The sequence below is a fragment of the Schistocerca nitens genome, chromosome 4, assembly GCF_023898315.1.
Source record: "Schistocerca nitens isolate TAMUIC-IGC-003100 chromosome 4, iqSchNite1.1, whole genome shotgun sequence".
Lineage (NCBI taxonomy): Eukaryota > Metazoa > Arthropoda > Insecta > Orthoptera > Acrididae > Schistocerca > Schistocerca nitens.
In genome coordinates this window covers 334,819,616-334,829,267 of record NC_064617.1, presented here as the reverse complement: position 1 = coordinate 334,829,267, position 9,652 = coordinate 334,819,616, and the positions used below count along the sequence as shown (strand labels likewise).

General features: G+C 44.1%; 1 pseudogene; it reads right to left on the bottom strand.

The window, feature by feature from the left end:
* Positions 1–7,510: 7,510 nt before the first annotated feature.
* Positions 7,511–7,628, bottom strand: LOC126254032 (5S ribosomal RNA; annotated as a pseudogene).
* Between the last annotated feature and the right edge of the window lie 2,024 nt (positions 7,629–9,652).

The following is a 9,652-nucleotide window of genomic DNA, read 5'->3' as shown; positions in this document are numbered from 1 at the left end:
ATCTGAACGGCTGTGGCGACTTCCCTTTCCAGGAACGGTCGGTCTTTTTTCCAGGAACGGTCGCGGCCTGTCTCGTTCCCGTGACCGGGGATCTGTTTTGATTACTAATCAACACCAGGACAACATCCGTGGCTGCCGTACTGCGGTCGCGAAATGGGTTCAAATGGCTCTGAGCACTATGGGACTTAACTTCTGAGGTCATCAGTCCCCTAGAACTTAGAACTACTTAAACCTAACTAACCTAAGGACATCACACACATCCATGCCCGAGGCAGGATTCGAACCTGCGAAAGTAGCGGTCGCGCGGTTCCAGACTGAAGCGCCTAGAAACGCTCGGCCACTCCGGCCGGCCGCGAAGTGGGACTGAGGCTGTTTCCCAGATAAGTTATTGCAATATGACGATGTATTACTATATCATAGTTTTTAGTTTTTGACGTTGTCCTTTATGGACAAATCGTAGTTTCTTTTATTCTGAAGAAGGTTGGGTTATCCCAACTGAAACCTAGGTAAAGCTAGGTAAACACTGCAACTCAGGCTGTTGATAATTTAAAACTAATGAAAAACGCCACCCATAGACCACGCTTGTGCAAGGGTTGGAAGTATAAAGAATATTGTAAATGGTGATGATGATAGTAGATAAGAACGACTTTTATAAAAAGACGTCTGTGGAAGATACGTCGAATGTGCTATATTAGATATTGTTGCTTAATGCTTACAGAGACACGAAGTAGAATCAGCCGGCCGAAGTGACCGTGCGGTTAAAGGCGCTGCAGTCCGGAACCACGAGACTGCTACGGTCGCAGGTTCGAATCCTGCCTCTGGCATGGATGTTTGTGATGTCCTTAGGTTAGTTAGGTTTAACTAGTTCTAAGTTCTAGGGGACTAATGACCTCAGCAGTTGAGTCCCATAGTGCTCAGAGCCATTTTTGAAGTAGAATCACGGTTTTCATTGTATAATGGGGTACTTGGAGAAGAACTACTACAGAAACTCTATAAAATTTAAAATTCGCAGACATAAACAATTTACAGTTATGTAGAAACATCAAAAAATTACAATTGGATATTAACCCGTTAGACATGCTTTTGACAAGTACACGCAAGAATGAATGGGTGCTACGTTTAACTATACTCTAATGCCGAAATTGCCACCTCCAGAGGTCGACTTTTCATTCACAAACAAATAAGTCCATCTTACAGATTTACCTTCTACCTGCAGTGCACATAAGTTCGTAGCACCAAAGGTTTATACATATTTTGAGCGTTAGTAAGAAAACATTTGTCGCTAAGAAAAGATTTTTGTACATGTCAATATCTGCTACTATACAGTATTATAATTTACTCTGATCAGCCTGAACATCATTACCACATACCTAATGCCCGCGGCTCGTCGTCTTGCGGTAGCGTTCTCGCTTCCCGCACACGGGGTCCCGGGTTCGATTCCCGGCGGGGTCAGGGATTTTCTCTGCCTCGAGATGACTGAGTGTTGTGTGTCGTCCATCATCGTTTCATCCTCATTCACTCGCCGTAGTGGCGTTAAAGAACTTGTGGAGCGGCGGCCGAACCGCCCCGCGAGGGGTCGCCCGGTCACCAATGGCATACGCTTATTATTACTGCCTACCTAACAGCTGGTATGTCCACCTTTGACACGGATAACAGCGGTGACACGTCGTGACCTGGAAGCAATGAGGCGCAGAAGGGGGTTGGCGCCACATCTGCTCACACAAGTTACATAAGAACCTGTCAGGTTTAGGGAGGGGGGACGATGAGCTCTGACGCCACATTCAATCACATTCCACATGTGTTTGATCGGGTTTAGATCTAGTGATTTGGAGGCCATCACATCAACTGGAAATCGCCACTGCGTTCCTCGAACCACTCCATTACACTCCTGGCCTTGAGACATGGCGCATTATTTTCTTGAAAAATGCCACTGCTTTTGGGAAACATGATCGTCATGTAGGGGTGTACGTGATATTCAACCAGTGTATGATGCTACTTGGCCGTCATGTGTCTTCCATGGGCTCCACTGGACCCATGGATGCACACGTGAATGTTCCCCAGAGTGTAATGGAGTCGCCGCCGGATTGTCTCCGTCCCCCAGTGCAGGTGTCAGGGAATTGTTCCCCTGGAGGATAATGGATTTGGTCCTCCCATCGGCGTGATGAAGAAGAAGACATGCAACGCTCTGCCACTGCAACAACGTCCAATACCAGTGGTCACGAGCCCATTTCAATAGTATGAAGATGGCATCTGTTCCTCCGTACATGTGCGAAAGAACACATGCCATCTTCGTATCGTTTAAGGCTAACCGGCTGACGACCTTCTTCAGTGCGGATGCACACGTTTGCCTGAACTCTTACGGGACTCAGTGGATTGTCTGCCGCGAGTAATGAGTATAATGGCAGGGGCACTACAAATGTAGTGTGTGGACTATAAGTTGAGAATGTGGTTCTCATGAGGAGCGTGTCAGCGATAAATCCCTGCAGTCGCACTATCCTCTATGCCATCGGTGGCTCAGATGGACAGAGAATCTGCCATGTAAGCAGGAGATCCCGGGTTCGAGTCCCGGTCGGGGTACACATTTTCAACAGTCCCCGCTGATGCATATCAACGCCGGTCAGCAGCTAATGGTATTGATTTAACTGTAATTTCATTTCAATAGTAGTTGCTGATGTCGTCGGTGGCGTGGGCCCTCAATAGGAGCGTTCAGTGCACTGTGTGTTCAAACATACTTGTACTCTGCCCAGAATTAAAGTCTGATGTTAGTTCAGTCACAGTTAGCCGCCTGTCCTGTTTTACGAGTCTGCCCAGCCTACGACGTCTGACATCTGTAATGAGAGGTGGGCATCCGACCTCATGACGTCTGAATGTGCTTTACCTCAGTTTCACCACGTGTTGAAGACACTCACCACAGCAATCCTCGAATACCCGACAAGTCGTGTAGTTTCCTGACATGCTCGTTCCTAGCCTCCGGGCCATCACAAACTCAGTCCGGAACCGCGCGACCGTTCCGGTCGCAGGTTCGAATCCTGCCTCGGGCATGGATGTGTGTGATGTCCTTAAGTTAGTTTGGTTTAAGTAGTTCTAAGTTCTAGGGGACTGATGACCACAGATGTCAAGTGCCATAGTGCTCAGAGCCATTTGAACCATTCGAACCATTACAAACTCTAGATGGATCGCACGACTTCTCGATTCTACACACGGACAGCACACTCATTGATACTACGTGCACCGTGCTTGTGTCTGACTAGCAATCATTCCATTCTTCGCCAAATGACGCTGCTATCTCCTACACAGGTCGGTGGTCATAATTTTCTAGCTGATCAGTGTAAATAGCCTCCACAGTCATCCTATTACCGTGCGGAGCAACGAAATTGATATGAAATCACTGTTATGTTTCACCTACGAGGGTAAACATTCCTTTCGGATCGATGACTTTCGCACTGAAAATAATATTTGACTCTAGGCAAGTAAATTATTAAACTCCTGGACACTGTCATCTGAAAGATAGATGTGACATCGGAACATTTCGACGTCATTTATAGTCCACGGGACAGTAATAGCTCTTAATTCTTGATCCCCGGTTCTTCAGGAAGATTTCTGTGGTTGGTTCAAGCTGCAACCAAGCAAGTAAAAGCATCTTAAATATAAAAAAAAAGCTTGACAGCGCATCAGGAATAAGAATCTCAGCACTTGCTTGTTTTACTGGACTAGTCCCTTCTCCCCTGTCACTTCGAGCCATTACTTCACGTCTCTGAGGTCTGCCTAGGAGAATAATGGTGGCACCTTTGAACTGGTTGAAGTCAAGTGACCACTGTTCTAAAAAATAAAAAAAGTTGTGGGCCACGTTTGTCCCACACGTCTGGTGAGCTTGATTCAAGGAAAGATGATATCTGAGAGGAGCAAGGTCTTCCGCTAACAATAACTGACGTCACGATCACGAGCCGAGATACTGGTTTCCCTGTAACACAACACCCACTGTCTCCACAAACAACTCCCGGAATGGGACTAAATCTCACAAATTTGTTGTTATTTACGTAACACTTTCACTCGACGTTTTTATATCTCAAGACCCTCATCTCTCAAGATTACGTCATCCTTGTACGGTATCCGCTGTGGAGAGAAAATGAATGTTCAGCGGAAAGTTTTCTCTCTGGCAACATTCTTCTGTTTTATTGCGTAATTCTATCTCAAAGGTTGGGACTATTAGCTCTCTGAAATGATGAAATTTTTGTAGCTCCTTGTGTCAGAATTTTACATCTTCATAACTAATACTGCCTCGGGCATGGATGTGTGTGATGTCCTTAGGTTAGTTAGGTTTAATTAGTTCTAAGTTCTAGGCGACTCATGACCGCAGAAGTTAAGTCGCATAGTGCTCAGAGCCATTTGAACCATAACTAATAAGTAATAAGAATTACTTGTTTTTTCTATTACGTATCCCTCAATTTGGAATTTTGAAGGATCCTTTTTAACTTTTCTGTTCTCCTCATTTATTTATTGTTCTCTCCTCTTAATTCAATTCTCCAAGGAGTATTTTTCCTGTCTTTAGCTGTATTTTGCCATATCTTGACTTCTAGACAGAATGCGATCTCTTCCGTCGTAAATTTTTTGACTGCGTCTGTGATATTCTGCATTATTCTCCAACGCACTCATACAGCTAATCGATATCCCTGGCATCTCTGCCCTATACAGATTTTAACGCAAAAGCCCCTGTTTTGATCATTCACTTTTACCGTTCCACGAAGTTCTTATAAATTCACTCTCAAAAGAAAGAAACTGTTTTGTCCATCTTGAAGTTGAAGCTCTTCTGTCCGTGTTTACTTACAAACAGATTTGTTTTTGGATGACGTCCACTTTCATAGCTTGTCAACAGTGAAAGTTACATAGTGCAGGTCTTCCTAGTGAAGGTAATGGGGAAACCAGAAGAAGTTCAAAATGGCTCTGAGCACTATGGGACTTAACATCTATGGTCATCAGTCCCCTAGAACTTAGAACTACTTAAACCTAACTAACCTAAGGACATCACACAACACCCAGTCATCACGAGGCAGAGAAAATCCCTGACCCCGCCGGGAATCGAACCCGGGAACCCGGGCGCGGGAAGCGAGAACGCTACCGCACGACCACGAGCTGCGGACACCAGAAGAAGTAAGTGAAACATGTTGCGCGCGCGCACACACACACACACAAACACACACACACACATACATACATACATACATTCTTCCACACAGAATTAACTAATGTTAGGCTTAACCATAACATTTCTGCCGGCCCGAGTGGCCGAGCGGTTCTAGGCGCTACACTCTGGAGCCGCGCGACCGCTACGGTCGCAGGTTCGAATCCTGCCTCGGGCATGGATGTGTGTGATGTCCTTAGGTTAGTTAGGTTTAAGTCTTTCTCAGTTCTAGGGGACTGATGACCTCAGAAGTTAAGTCCCATAGTGCTCAGAGCCATTTGAACCATAACATTTCTAATTGTAAAATCTTAAAAATCTGCTCATTAACTTCTATATGGTAGCATATAACAAACTGCGAAAGAAAGAAAGTCCAATAAGAAACAAAAAACGCAGGAAAACCACAGCATGTGTCTGTTTTCAAAATTTGTAAATACTGTCTTAAATACTTAAATTTGTGTGTGTCTCAATACTAAAGAGCATTTTTTTCTGTTTAATAGGCAAAATACTGATGCTATGCTGTGTTCGCATCGATCCTCTGCTCATAATTATGTTGTATAAATGGAGATGATGTTTTAACTACGGACGACGCCTTTGGCAGGATTGTTTTATGTATCTCCACTGCAGGATGCGATTTTAGTGCATTTTACTTCTGATGAAGGTATATATAGATTTACCGAAACCGTGGTCAAGGATTTTAATAAATCCTGCAACTGTTTGGCTGTTATCAAAAAAATGGTTCAAATGGCTCTGAGCACAATGGGACTTAACTTCTGAGGTCATCAGTCCCCTAGAACTTAGAACTACTTGAACCTAACTAACCTAAGCACATCACACACATCCATGCCCGAGGCAGGATTCGAACCTGCGACCGTAGCGGTCGCGCGGTTCCAGACTGTAGCGCCTAGAACTGCTCGGCCTTTCCGCCCTGCTTGGCTGTTATCATTTACCGTGAAGAAAGCAAGTGAAAGCTCACAGATGACGCTGAAACATCAGGACATCATGTCTGGGATATAGTATAAAAGATAAAATTATGTTTTTTCCAAGGCGGACACCCTCCAAAAACAAAAGTTTTGTCTATATTGTGATTACATCATAGAAGTGGGAAATTGTAAACTGCTAGAGCGCAGCAACCTACATGAATAAGTTCTTCAGCTTTCAGAACAAAATTTCATTAGCTTTTTATTCGTATCCATCATAATGTGAATAAAAGAAACAGGAAAAAGTGTTGTGGGTGCCACGACGTATAACTGCACTGTGGAATATAATTCAATTTCTAAGAGTGCACGTACGCTACATTGCCAAGAATTACAACAAAAAGCAGTATGTGCAAATCATTCTGCAGACATACTGTTACTTATTCTCGGATTGTGGGAAAGTCAATAGGGAATCTATTTTCTGCGTACTGAAATACTTTCAAAGAACAGGCGTAAAACCATAACGAATTAATTTAAAAATTTAATTTTTTGGTAAAAGGAGTGCTATGCTGGCTACAGATGTGATGTCCAGACAGAGGACGGAGTCACACAACACATTCCCCACGGGCGCTGATACCCTCGCTGTTGTGCGCCCTAAAACACTAATAATCATCACATTCCCCACCAAACGTGGTGTGTTGGTTTCTACTGCGATGCGTGAAAGAATCATTTAATAAAAGTGAAATGCATCTTTTGTGGCACAAATGCCGGCCCGGATGGCCGTGCGGTTCTAGGCGCTACAGTCTGGAACCGCGTGACCGCTACGGCCGCAGGTTCGAATCCTGCCTCGGGCATGGATGTGTGTGATGTCCTTAGGTTAGTTAGGTTTAAGTAGTTTTAAGTTCTAGGGGACTGATGACCTCCGAAGTTAAGTCCCATAGTGCTCAGAGCCATTTGAACCATTTTTTTTGGCATAAACAGTAGGGTCGCAGTTGCGTGATAGTGCAAACGGGTGCGAGGAATAACCGTCGCTTGGCTCCCATCCTGGTGGAAATCATTCCAATACAGTTATTGATACAAACGGTTTCAGCGAAAGGCTGACTGGGCTCCAGTTTGGGGCCCTCGCCACAAAAATTTAAAATTTTGTTCTAATACTGCGATGCGGGATCTCCTGTAATCGTAAAAGGCAGGCGTGATTTTTATGGGTTTCCTCCTCACGAACAGGCCTGAAGACCCAAAGGCACCGACCGGCCGCCGCGTCATCCTCAAATCACAGGCGTCACTGGATGCCTATATGGAGGGGCATGTGGTCAGCACACCGCTCTCCCGGCCGTATGTTAGTTTCCGAGACCGAAGCCGCTACTTCTGAATCAAGTAGCTCCTCAGTTTGCCTCGCAAGGGCTGAGTGCACCCCGTTTGCCAACAGCGCTCGGCAGACCTTATGGTCACCCATCCAAGTGCTAGCCCAGCTCGACAGCGCTTAACTTCGGTGATCTGACGGGAACCGGTGTTACCACTGCGGCAAGGCCGTTGGCTTTATGGGTTTGTTAGGTTGGAATCTTTAGTGGAGTTGACACATATTAGGTTAGCCGTCATCTCTCAAATCTTACTCTCATCTCAAAGACGCCCAGTCAGACGCGTGGAACCTCAGTTAGCAAAATCACTGAGACTTCTAGAAATACGCTCAACGGAATTTTGTCAGCTTGACGTGAGTTCGGTTTTCCAGCAAGACGATTTCTCCCATACTGGTTTCATGCAAACCAGGACCCAAAAGTTGTTTACTTCCCTTGGCGCATCCTTCATCTCTTGTAGCTGGCGACAAACATTTTTACGTAACTTCGTTAGTTAACGAGATACTATAGGAAGCTTACAGGTTGTTTTAAGATACATAGCGTCTGGCAGACTCGTTACGTCATGGCGTGAATTCAAAAGTCAAATGTAACGAACAAGAATTCGTGCGCAGCGCCTAAGTGATGCTCAAAACATCACACCTGAGCTTAAAAGGGTACTCACAACGTTTCTAGCCAATGGCTACAGTCATGTCGATAAACACAGCCTTGTCGACGAACAGAAGTCAGAAAGAAAAGCAAGAAATAGACAAACTGCAGCCAACAGTGCGCTTACCTTATGTGAAAAATGTTACTGACCGAATAGGCAAACACCTTCGCCGCGTTGGGGTGCAGCCTGTCTTCTATAGTGGTCATAGGATCCAGGATGTGCTAGGCTCTACTAAGGACAAGGTGGATGCATTACACACTGCAGGCGTTTACAAGGTGGAATGCGAATGTGGAGATGCATACATCGGCGAGACTGGTAGGCCAATAGCAACGCGCATTCGGGAACATGAGCGCTATATTCGTCTAGGGCAACACAACAAATCCGCAGTGGCAGAACATCAGCAAGACTGCGGAAAAGAAATAAAATTCAGCGAAGCCTGTGTGTGTCATTTCTGTCCGTCTCATTACGTATTTGTTTCAATTACCTTCTGTATTATACTGTAGCAGTTCCCTCTATGTACGGTCCAAGTGTCATTGAGCTATTGAAATGTTGCTTTTTGAATAATTAATACAACATGCTCCAAAAGTTTAATTAATTCTAAAAGACACTAAGAATAAATTTTCTCTGGGTAAATAAATCTGTAAAGTAAGGGGAAAAGTTCCTGATTTAATGTAGGGAATGTGTTTTTGCGCTGTTCCGATAAAGAATGTTCCAGAAGAATGTTTATACAGGGTGATTCAAGAAGATATGCAAATATTTTAATAAATTGTTCTACAAGTAAAACTAAAGAAAAAAGTTGGTACAAACATAGGTCAGAAAATGTTTAGTTACAGTGTTACGGCTAATAAAAGATTTTGCCTGAAATACAGCAACTTCGCTAATATGAAGCCATCACAAAAGCGTACGAGGTTAAATAAAGCGCGATTTCTATTTATTTTGTTGTTATTGATCTGGTGAATCTAATAAAACATGTCCCAGACGTGTGTCTGCAGTTTTCCAGAACATCCACAGAAGCAAAGACATAATTTCGTAAAACTTTTAATTTATTAACTACTTGGCTCAATTTATTTTTAAAATTCCAGACAGTTGCACGAATTTTTCAACAGAAGTTGTAGAGAATTTAATTTTCGAAAAATGATGGTAATAACGTTAACTGAAACAGTATGAATGTGTCAGATAATCTGTTTTTGTTAATACCATAGCACACGTGAATTCATGTTAAACCGGATAGCCGGCCGGTGTGGCAGAGCGGTTCTAGGCGCTTCATTTTGGAGCCGCGCAACCGCTACGGTCGTAGGTTCGAATCCTGCCTCGGGCATGGATGTGTGTGATGTCCTTAGGTTAGTTAGGTTTAAGCAGTTCTAAGTTCTAGGGGACTCGTGACCTCAGATGTTAAGACCCATAGCGCTCAGAGCCATTTGAACCATTTTTAAAGCTCAGTGTTAAGAAAGTTGGACAGTGTACATACAATTTCACAGTACATCCGCAATAAATGTTCGAAAATGTCTCCACCGAGTTCAGTGCATTTAACTGTACGTGTATGAACAGATTTCGTTGCTCG